This window comes from Pollicipes pollicipes, unplaced genomic scaffold (genome assembly GCF_011947565.3).
Source record: "Pollicipes pollicipes isolate AB1234 unplaced genomic scaffold, Ppol_2.1 Scaffold_6138;HRSCAF=7277_pilon_pilon_pilon, whole genome shotgun sequence".
NCBI lineage: Eukaryota > Metazoa > Arthropoda > Thecostraca > Pollicipedomorpha > Pollicipedidae > Pollicipes > Pollicipes pollicipes.
Window position 1 is genome coordinate 8,852,123 of NW_023596818.1, and position 11,894 is coordinate 8,864,016.

An 11,894-nucleotide genomic window follows, 5' to 3' on the forward strand; every position below is an offset into this window, starting at 1 on the left:
AATAACCAGAAGTCTGGCAACATTGAGTTATTTGATCCTTCAGAACTGTGGATTAGGAAAATCCTCAGAGCGCTGTTAACGTCGCCACACTCGCTACACTCGCTACGTAGTCGTTACACACAGTCGTTACACTCGCTACGTAGTCCATCACAGTATATCGCAAATTGGAGCCGTCCAAAATACAATGTCCTGCGGCCGATGAAGCCGGTTGAAGTGTTCACCCCCACGCGGCAGTGAAGCTGTCTGGATCGCAACCCTTCAAGGGCTTCATCATACAGAGCAGCGGTCCGGCTGGCGAGTTTAGCTTCGGGTCCGACGCGATCAAGGTCGGCTGCTCCCAGGTGAGGTGATGAGGTTCAGGTGGGCCAGCGTCTCATCAGCGAAAAAGACGGCGCTTTCCGCTGAAGTGACGCGTGTTGTGCCCGACGTTAGGCTGATGCATCTTCCCGCGGATGTTGACTGGAGAACGTGTTCCACTCGTGTGGCTGCAGTGTTGATGGCTGACTGGAACGTGCGACGGACGTCTTATGACCACTAGCGCCCGGCGAGGGCCTCAGTGGTTGAAGCGCATAAGCCCGTAGGCTAGGTCGCTCCAGCCGGCTGGCGTCGCGGTGTGTCCGCTAAGAGCCAGCGGTACATAGGTCGGCAGCGGTCGGCGATGCATAGATTGGATTGGGTTGGTCGGTGGCTGCGTGCCCCATTCGCGGACGACCCGGACGGAAGGGCACGCCACTCGGTCGGAACCTGATGCCGGCAACTCTAACCCGCTGCCCCCCCCCCCCCCCCCACAGGCCACCATCCGTCACAAAAACGCCCTTCCTAAGACCTCCGTCTCGGCCACGTGGAAGCCGTCTGGGAGCGGCACAGTCTCCTTCAAGTGAGTGCTCGCGGGCGTAGCGACCCTGACTGCGGCTGGCTGCTGCGGCTGGACCGGGACCTCGTTACCGCGGGGCACGTCAACGGGGCGAATCCTCGGTTCGGCGGCCTTTTGAGCATTTTTGGTGGCTGGGTTTGTGTGCTGCTGGGTCTGTGTACTGTTTGCCGGGGAGTGTCGACGTGCGTTCACTTGAAGCGCGGGCTGCGGCAGTAGTATTTGTACTTAATTAAGTATATATACTAAGTAAATATATATATATATATATATATATATATATATATATATACATATATGTATAATACTTGTATTAAGGTCGCAGTGTGTAGATTGTCGTCACGCACTGATGCCACTTTGACCACAAGGAGCCCAATCGTTGCATTGCCAATGCCTTATCCTGTTTTCAGGCACTGCTTCTTGGGCATCTGCCCATCTTAAAATGCAAAAAAGCAAGCGATTTGTGTGCGCTTGCGAGTGCTCGGGGCTATTCAAAGGGGATTGTTTACCTTGCATGTGAATGCTAATATAACTCGTCTGATCTTTCAGGGGAACTGTTGTCGAAGATTTCAAGAACTTTTACGAGCTGAGTGCCGTGTCTGCTTGAGGTAATTTATTTTGGGGAAGTTTGTTTCCTATGTCACATCTTTCGTAGATTTGTTAATATTTTCGTAGTCTTTATTACTTGTTTGATCCAAGTGACCAGACTGTGACAAATTATGTAATTGTCAGTGCAGTGCAGATGTAGCCGTACTAGTGCAGAGATTAATCATGCCTGGAGGCTATATGTGAAGGGTGCATTTCTGCGTGCTGTTAAAGAGTTTTTGACAATGAAAGCGAAGCAGAAACGGTTTTCTTGATGTCGCTTCGTTTAAGCCCTGAAATACGTCCAACTATTTTCAGGGAAGATCAGCGTGAAGTAACACAAGCTCATTGCCACGTCAACGGATTTCAGAACTTGCTGGCACGAAAGTCGTACTATATCTCGTGAACACGAGGCCTTGGATGCTGTATAAGACGAGGGAAGCGGGTTTATTTTATCTGTATTCGGTAGTGGTAACAGTGAAGTTATAAAGCTGGCCCGCTAGGCCTGTTAGGCCCGTTAGGCCCGCTAAGTATACTTTAGGCGCGAGGCCAGCCACCTTCACTCGTGGTCCTTTTCAATCGGCGTCTCTCACGATGTTGGTATCTTCCTTTCACGGCTGACATCTGGCAATGAAAGGTTGTCCCATCGCCTGAGTTCATCGTCAAGTCGTAACAGCAGTGGCAAGCCACCGGAAGAGCGATGAACATTTTAATTGATTTTTCGCATTGCCGGTAGATTTTATTAAATCATTTAAAGTAGGGTGGTGTCTTGCGTTTTATTTGTGTTTCGTTAGCACAGTAATAAAACGATCATGGCGTCCTGAATAAAAACAATGAGGTGTGAAATATCTACGAGTTATGGTGTGGTTTGGTGGGCGGCTCTGAGTGACGAATACCCGCCACTCGGCTCCGGCTCCTGCTCCGGCTCCTGCTCCGGCTCCTGCTCCGGCTCCAGCTACGACGGCCCCCGCCTGCTCCCTGTGGTCGGTGCACACTGTACCGATCTGAAGATACGCATGTCGTCGTCACCACGGCACAGTCCAATCTCTAATTGCCGACGCCGCCGCTAGTTTTCCACGCTGCTTTTCGATGGGCTCTGCATCAACACATGCCTGAAATGTCGCGATATCGTGGAGAAAAATGAAGGCAAAACAGAGCAACTGCACACTTAAGCATCTTGCGCCGTAGCTCGATACCTTTTGGCTTCGGTGGATAAACATGCCTGGAGCCACGGCACCCCGACACGTCACGCAATGTCCCGTTGAAGGATTTCAGAGGAGCGCTTTATTTGGTCCCAGATGCGTTTAATTTGCCCCACTGGCGTATCGGAGGAGACGCGACGGGACCGTGGCTCCCTGGTATCCCAGTGCGCCCCCAAATTTAGCTTTAAGGCACGTACTCCGAATGTACGCAGGTGGTCAATGTGTCCCATGACGGGAGGCCCTCGCAGTGATTAGAGGAGCGTACAGGGCCCGTACTGGCTTTTTGGGGCTCATTACTTTGAAAGGGCCCTCTCTAGGCTTCTGCAGCGATTTCAATGAACGTGCAGGGCCCGTACTAGTTTTTTGGGCTTATTGTTCTGAAGAGCCCTCCCCTACCGGCCCACAAGTGATCTTTGTTGGCATTCGAAAGGAACTTCTCCTTTTGGCTCGTCAAGGTGCCCTGCTGGCTATAAGACACCCTCCACTGCCTTGTACAAGGGCTCTGCTGGCCGCAAGAGACCTTCCGCTGGCTTGTAATTGGATCCTGCTGGTCCCAAGAGACTCTCCGCTGGTTTGTACAGGGCCCCTGCTGGCCCCAAGAGACTTGCCGCTGGGTTGTAAAGGATACCTGCTTGCCCCAAGAGTATCCGTTTGCTTGTAAGCGGTCCCGACTGGCCCACATAGATACTACCGCCGTCCTGAAAAGTCAAGGGCACCCGCCAGCAGGAGGAGCATCATGGCAGACAGACACAGGACCCTGCCGGTGCAGTGGGTCCTTTCGCAAGCCGGTAGAGTGTATCTGAGCGGCACACTAGCGGCCTTTTACAGACCGGCAGAGGAGCTCTCCACGGAGGCCGACAGCAGGGGCCCTCTCCAAGTGATCCAAGTGGGCAGTGGGCCCCAACAGACTAGTAGGTAGGTGCCCCTGAACGCTCCCTCGGGAGGGTAAAGGGGGGGGGGCTTGCCCCATAAACACCCTTGTTGACCTGTGAGGGGCATCCATCAGGATGGCAGTTGCATCCCCACGGTTAAATGAGAACTCCGTAAAAAGACGCCCGTCGGCCAGCAAAACTCTGTATCCACTTTCAATAGGGCCTCACTAGAGTGTAACAGGCCATCAAGTTAAAGACCAGAGGATCATTGTAATCCGGCGGGGTCCATAACAGTTAAACATGAGGTTGCCTGCATGCTGGCGTGGCCTGCTTCAGCGGGTCCCTGTTTGCTTATAAAGATGCCCTTGCAGACCAGAAAGGACCACCCGACGGGTTGTTGGTGAAGCCTCCCGTCGACAAACAGACTGGTTCTCTGCCTGTCGGTGTGTTCTTGTGGATTCTTGTGGATGTGGGTGGGTGGGAACCTGACAAAGTGGGTTCCGGGCTATCTGAACATCCCGCGGCATATAAAAGGGCTCTTGCATGCCGGAAAAGTGTACGCAGACATACATGCATGTCACTTTGTTTTTTTGTTTTTGTTTTGGTTGTCTAGTAAAAATTCTTTAACTGTCTTCCCGTCCCATCGCACACGGCGGGACTTCATAGCATCGCAAACCAGAGACGGTAAATGCAAGCGTACGTCTCCCAGGTAGGATGGCGGTGCGATGTTTGGGGGGTATGGAAGCGGTACGTCCAGGGAGGTTCGGGGTCTGCCGTAGGTCCATCGTCCTCTCCACTCAGACCAGATCTTTCGAGTCCATCCGGGACTGATCTCGACTGCGATGTTTGGGGGTATGGAAGCGGTACGCTTCCAGGGAGGTTCGGGGTCTGCCGTAGGTCCATCGTCCTCTCCACTCAGACCAGATCTTTCGAGTCCATCCGGGACTGATCTCGACTGCGATGTTTGGGGGTATGGAAGCGGTACGCTTCCAGGGAGGTTCGGGTCTGCGTAGGTCCATCGTCCTCTCCACTCAGACCAGATCTTTCGAGTCCATCCGGGACTGATCTCGACTGCGATGTTTGGGGGTATGGAAGCGGTACGCTTCCAGGGAGGTTCGGGGTCTGCGTAGGTCCATCGTCCTCTCCACTCAGACCAGATCTTTCGAGTCCATCCGGGACTGATCTCGACTGCGATGTTTGGGGGTATGGAAGCGGTACGCTTCCAGGGAGGTTCGGGGTCTGCCGTAGGTCCATCGTCCTCTCCACTCAGACCAGATCTTTCGAGTCCATCCGGGACTGATCTCGACTGCGATGACCATTGCTACTCTCCAAGCAAGTGCATGAGACGTGACAGGCGGCTTTGTAACGAACAGAAAAAAACATTAGCAATCCGATTAGTTTCGCCTGCTGGATACCAGTCCTTCCTATTTTCTGGCTCCAGGGGCAACGCTGTGTACCTGGAACAGGTCGTATTTAATTGAGATTAAAAACAGTTGAAAACTGAGTCACCTGGATGCTCTAAGACATGGGACATAACCCACCACCCATATGAAGCACCGTTGTACGCCATAAAGTAACCTTAACCACATGAGCTTCATTGCTTAAGAGGGCCCGCTAGTCCAACTTGCGCTCCCCTCCACCCAAATCCCACCTACGCCACCGGTATTGCTCACCTTCCACATCAATTCTCGTTTTACGCCGCATCATTTCAATGGCGTGCCGCTCCCCCATTAGCTACGAGAGCCTCTGATCTGACTTCCGATCCTCTGATCCGACTTCTGATCCTAAGACGAGGATCGTGGAGTGCTACCCTTTTGATGTGTTCCATGGGGCAAAACGGCTGGTCAAAGAAGGGGGGGGGGGGGCGAGATATCCATGCCGATCCATCCAGATCCATGTCATTCAACTGCGTTTTGTGACCATGCTTAATCCTGACCTTGAAGCCAGAGGTCTGCTGACTCGTCAAACAGGATATGATTCATCTTTAAGTGGTAAGCTCACCACTCATCATATGTGTTGGGCTTACAAGTGAATTCCAACAAGCCATCTTCCTCAGGCTGTATCAAAGAGGAAACCGAGAAACAGTGGTCTTAGTGAGTCATAGTTCTAAGTACCCGTGCGCTGAACCCCATATCACTAAAGACAGATCACGTTTTGTTGTCAACGTCACTTTCGTGGAAACGACTAATCTGGTTTGAGGAAGACACAAAATCCTGCGTATTTTGACGACTTCCCTGGGCAGCCATGCCCGACTCTCCATACGTTCCGCCACCTACGTCCCGTGTTGCCCCATTATCTTTCTGGGTTTGGCCTGTCGACGGGCCAAGAAAGCATAGTCTATGTATAGATCCTTCTACCGCAGCAAGAACGCACGTGCGAGAGCCTCTTTTGACGTGTACCGATGGCACATTTCCCCCATATATTGCAAAAAATAAACTCCCATTTGTTTTGCTGTTCTTCGCCAGAACCTGAAGACTTGAGGGTAGTTTCGCCAGAACCTCAAGACTCAAGGGTAGTTTCGCCGGAACCTCAAGACGTAAGAGTAGTTTCACCAGAACCTCAAGACTTAGGAGTAGTTTCACCAGAACTTCAAGACTTAAACCTGCATTGTATCGGCCAGGAGCCATATAGTTTCATGACGTTGGCTTAAACGGACGGGTCCCACCTGGAAGATTTTGTAATTCCTTTCTACTGCACCAAGAAGACGAATCTTCCTCCAAAAATAGCTTTTGAACCCTCAACATTGTTCAGCAACTCAAATTGAAGATTGAAGATATCAGGCCAACAGACGCAAGGGCTCATCGGAACTGGCCTACAGCAGGTTCTGCACCCATCCTTGACACTAATCTTACCACCTGACCTGCCCGAATTTAGCTAAACGTGAGGTCCTTAGACCGACAGAACTTGTCCAACCGATTTTTAAATGTTGCCGGAGGGAGACTTCCTACAGCATTGTTTGTTACTCCATCCCAATGATTCGCTACTCTATGAGTAAATGACATCCGCCTTTTTATAGTTTTCCTACCTTTTGCTCATTAAAACTTATTTCCTTTAACTCTCAGCCTAATTTTCAGTGTTTCTTGTAGATCTACCTTATCTATCCCTTTCATAATATCGAATATCTCTATCGAATCCTCTCTAAGTCTATGATGTTTCATTGAATACAAATTCAAAGCCTTAGCCTGTCATTATGCTCTAAGTTGCCAATCCCATTTTTCATCCTGGTTCCTTTTCGCCGTATTCTATCCAGTTCATCTATTTTTTTATTTTTTTTTAAAGCATGATGACCAAGCCCGTACACAATACTCTAGGCGTGGTCTGACATAAGCCAAGTACATTCTTCAACAACATTCCTTTTTCGTAATGGACATTCTTGTTAATAAGCCCCAGCTTCAAAAGTGTCCTGCTATTAACAGCCCTCCATTGCTTTTCATCCTAACAATCCTCGGAAATTGTGATCTCTATTTTTTTTTCCTCAATCTGGTTCAACCCTCGGCCTCCAATTTTAAAGATAGTGCTGCCACCGCCAGAACTACCCATATCCATCACCTTACACTTATCACAATTGAACAACATCTGACACAGAGAAGCAAAAGTGTAAGTTCACTAGTTTCTCTAAGTCCGGTTTCAACTGGTCTGCATTTTTCGACCCTCCTCTTAATTTAGTGTCGTCAGAAAATTTAAGCACCCAAAAAATTATGGACTTTTTCTCTTGCAGCTCTTTATCACAACGTAACTGATATTAAAAATCCCAAGCAACTCGTAAATTGATGAGCATTTTAAGTGAACTCTCGCGTTGCTGATAGTTTTTTGGGTTATTATTGAAATGTGATGTGCAGTCCATAGCTTATACATTTATGATCGTCAAGCTCACGTGTTTTGTCCGTGTATGATTCATCAACACATACTACCCTGCCGTTGGTATGTAGAAAAAGCGTGGCGATGATGAAAGCGGTCTTGCGTGGAATTGGCGCGCCACAGGACCCAAACTAAACGCGCCATTACAGCGTCGTTTGCAGCCCTACCCCTGGTACATTATAGGTCATTAAAAACATAAGAACTTTGTACTCATAAATACGTGTTTTCTTAAATACCTAGGTGGCAGTCAACGAAAATATCAGCCAAAATGAGGTAGTTCATTTTATCAGGCCTTATGGCAATGTATAAGTGGATGCACCTCAATTTGCGTGGAAGTGCATTTGCAAATTAATGCATGCATCTACCTTTGTAAGCGTGTTTGACTGCCGAAAAGGCAGTTGCATAATAAGGAGCATACGTACAATATACATTTTTTAAACGTTTGGTAGGGCCCAGTTATGTATTCTGAGAATATGGGAGTGTGAGAGCCTGTGTGTGTGCCCACCAGTATTGTGTGCCCACCAGTAAATGGGATGTACTAGGTATGGCACCAGTCCCATTAGCGTTCACTGATGTCATAATTTTATCATTTTTACGAAATTTTCTGATTCTCGTGACATCACTAAGCTCCTTTTTTCGGCGATGTCCAGCACTGTGCATGCACGGTGTACCTAAGACTTCTGCTAAGCTGTGGGTGCAGGCCGCGTACGTCTGCTATGCTACTAAGGTCCATCTGTCTTATCCTACCTGTCTTTTCTAGTCCTGTTGACTTACCTAGTCATGCTTGTCCTGCTTTGTCCTGACTGTCCTGCCCTGTTCTGCTGGCCTACCTAGTCATGCCTGTGCTGCCTTGTCCTGCCTGTCAGGAGGAAGGCATCAATAAAACTAATGAGTATGCAGCAGCTTTCTAGCGACTTGATCGAGAGATGGTCTTCCAGACCTTCTTAAGCCCCATTCGTTGAAATGTGTACGTAATTGTAATTTGCTTACGCCAAACAATCCTTTTAAAAATCATCACATGGAGCACAGTACCACGTCAACAAGAAGGGTTTGTTCCAAAAGTCGGTGGGACCATATTACCAAGCGATCTGTTTTGCTACTCGTTTTATCTTCACGTACTCCGGCTGCATACCTTCCATCAAAACATCTCAGACAATGTAAAGCAAAGCGCGCGTGGATATGAATACATGTATAGACATGCATTTATATCATTTAAAGAAGATATTAAGAACAATCGGCTTCCTAAACTTATGCGATATATACATATATATATGTGTGTGCGTGTGTGTGTGTACATGTAGCTATTTTATAACATCGGACGCAAGATTAATGATCTTTTTGCAAGTTTCCGGACTCTGGTACACTAACAAAGATCACCATGGGGATTTCCGTCAGGGTTGCTAGTGACTTCACCCATGCTGCTGCACGAAAAACTGGCTTGCCGGTGAAGTTCGTTTCCCATGACCCACTTGCGTCTCCGGTAGTCAGCACATCACACCCTGTTCCCTTCAAGCATCCCGACAGCTGGAGGTCGGGTTGGCCAATAAATTTCATGATTGGTGCTTAGCGCTTTCTTCGCTAAGCGTCTCTAGGATACTTGTGTTTCCATTATTTCTGGACGCGTTTGACACCATTTACGCGTTTCTCGGGCTGGGCCAAACTGGCAGCCACGATGCCTGACGGGAACTGAAGGTGGTGTGCTGACTGCCGGGGACATCCAAGCTTTTGTCTCCAGATTTTCGTTGCGGCTGGAGAGTTGCTATGCACTGCAAAAGTCGAATAAAACTGCATTCGTTCTCGCTGTAAATGCCCGATCTCAGTAATGTCGTCACTGCCACGTGTCAATGCTGCTGCAATGTTTTTTGCGCGGTCAGAATCTTTGGTGACTTGGAAACACACCCGCGAATTTAATGGTGGTGCTTTTTTGCCCTAAGCAGTAGGCTTCGCTGAAATCTTACTGCATTTCTTGGATTCTCTTATCATACCGTTTGCAAATTGTTCTTCACTCGATGCACGGTGTTCCCCAGGTATTTTCTCAAAACAATGTGTTTGGGTAACGAGTTTCACTGTTACTTTAGCTCATCTTTCTCGCCGCAAGGAATGAATGAGTGAATGAGTGACGGCAGCCTACGGCGCGAGCGCGTTTCGTTTTACCTTAAAAAAAAAAACTGGGGCGCCGACTGAGCGATCGACAGGTAGGATTTTGGTAACACGAAAATGTGAAGCTGCGACTGCTTGGGCAACGCTGATGCATAGTCGGGGCAGTACACATAATGGCGAATAAATGAGTGGTAAATGCAGACAATAAATCGGCGCACGCACTGATGCAAATTTTTCTACGATCCAGTTTCGACGACAGCGTGGTGCATTCGACGCCGTTCCTCGCATCGCCGGCATTCCCGGCTTGTCCAACGAAAACTGGCGCAACCGTGCGTCGCATTAACTCGCGTTGACCACATGAATACGCCGTTGGAGAGCCTGGGAATGCACGACAGTACGTTGGTAGACACTTTGCAATTTTATTCGTGCCTCCACGCACTCTTGTTGCCGAGGCTCAGTCTAAAATATGAAGAAAAAAAACCGTAAAATCAGGCCGAATCCATCTTGGTCGTTTCTGTGCTCGTGACACGTGACACGTGCGACTGCACGGCTTGGAGCACGCAATGCCCTGCTAAATTTTCAATCCAAACGTATCTATCTCTTGTCGCTCTGATCCCTCGTTGCCAAGATGTGACCACGGTTTCGAACAGCTGCTCGTCGACATCAGCGTCGGTCACATTTTCGGGCCGCCCGTGCAAAACCAATGGCCCTAAAACGGTCGTTCCGCCACGCACCACGGCCGAATCCCAGACCGCGGCTTGGTCATCTTCACCTGATAAAGCTTAAGTAAGGTCACTTATCTGATATGAGCGCTAGAGCCATTTGGCTTGTAGGAGGTACCTACGTGAAAGTTGGTTGCGGAGGAGTTCGAAGGGCACTTGGTACAGTGATCTGGAGTTCGACCATTGTTTGAACCCGGAAGATCATGACAGAGGGACCTCGAAATGTGGGCCTGAGTTAGTTCACTTAGTGAGGTAAACCTAAGTTCCTTCTCCCCACTCGAACGCGGCGCATTCAATCAGGCACTCGGGCGCATGGTAAATCACTACGCCTGACGGGGAGGGGGGGGGGAACTGCCACCCTGTTAACTTTTGAACTGAAGTATTTGAAGCATTGGGAGAAAGACCAGTGTGTTGCTCGCTACCTAAGCTAGCTAAATGTATCCGTGTTTTGGACCAAGCCAGAAGGTAGCCTTTCAGGTCATTAGCATGACCTTGAAGTGGAGTTATCAGTATCGGTATACCTGTTAACAAAATGTTCTTGCTAAATGATTTTCAAATGTATATTCTTAAAATCCGTAAGTACTTGGGCGGTCCTTCCTGTCTGACGGCTACAGTACGCTAAAAACACCAAATCTTCGTTTAAGGGAAATATTTGATCTGCCTGCGATAAAAAAACACGCACGTGGCGGCAACGAGATCAGCGGCATTCGACGCGATATAGCGACATCGTTCAGATGACATACTTGACGGCAGCAAAACCCCTGTAGTAGGTCAAACGAGGTCATTGTGCTTAACACGTTATCCCAATAATCACCAATTAGGTACCTCTGCACCAAGCATGGCGGAAATCATGCCTATCTCTCTCTACCTGTATTATATCTATCTGACCCAGCGTGAGCGTGACCGAAGAAATTCACTTTTTCACGTGATGTCCGTCAGAACGACACTCACGTATTGAAAAGCAATAACAATTCTAGGAATAGGGGTGACAAAGCTTTCGTATAAAAAGCATGCGACAGCTTTGACCTAGATCACCCTATGATGACCTGGTTTATATACACTTTCACTTACTTGACTCACACTTTCTACTCTTACATTTGCCTGACTACCACATTCACCTGGGTCCGACACATTCTACCTCTACACTTAAGCACATTCAGGCCTGGCATCACTGACGTCAGTCGACTACTTTTATGAAATACACAAGTAAAATATCCCAGTTGTCAACAAGTGAACTGTGTGGTCGATTTCGCAGGAACCTGACGGGCGCGATATCCATGGTGGGTCGTAGGTCAAGAACTATTTGGACAAAGTAATGATTGCAGTGCAACGACAATTTGACTGGTACTTATTTGGTTCAAAAGTATTCATTTGCATATGTTATTACTAGCATTTAATAAGTGTATATATATATATATATATATATATATAATCTATATATATCTGTATGTCTATATCTATAATATCTCTATGTGTATGTCTCTTGTCTCTCGTCTCTCTCATCTCTATATCTCTCTCTACTCTCTATCTCTCTCTCTCTTGTGTCTGTCTCGCTCTGTCTGTGTCTGTCTCTCCCTCTCTCTCATCTCTCTCTCTCTCTCTCTCTCTCTCTCTCTCTCTCTCTCTATCTCTCTCTCTCTATCTATATATACCTTGTGTGGCGTGGTTTCTACTCGGCTGCCAG

The 11,894-nt window shown here is 48.4% G+C and overlaps 1 long non-coding RNA gene across 1 annotated transcript; it reads left to right on the forward strand.

Annotated features, from left to right (window-relative positions):
- Positions 1–231: 231 nt before the first annotated feature.
- Positions 232–2,304, forward strand: LOC119106474 (uncharacterized). The gene is made up of 4 exons (XR_005095149.1): positions 232–341; positions 792–877; positions 1,421–1,479; positions 1,775–2,304. It is a non-coding gene; the product is annotated as an uncharacterized LOC119106474 (long non-coding RNA).
- Positions 2,305–11,894: the final 9,590 nt, after the last annotated feature.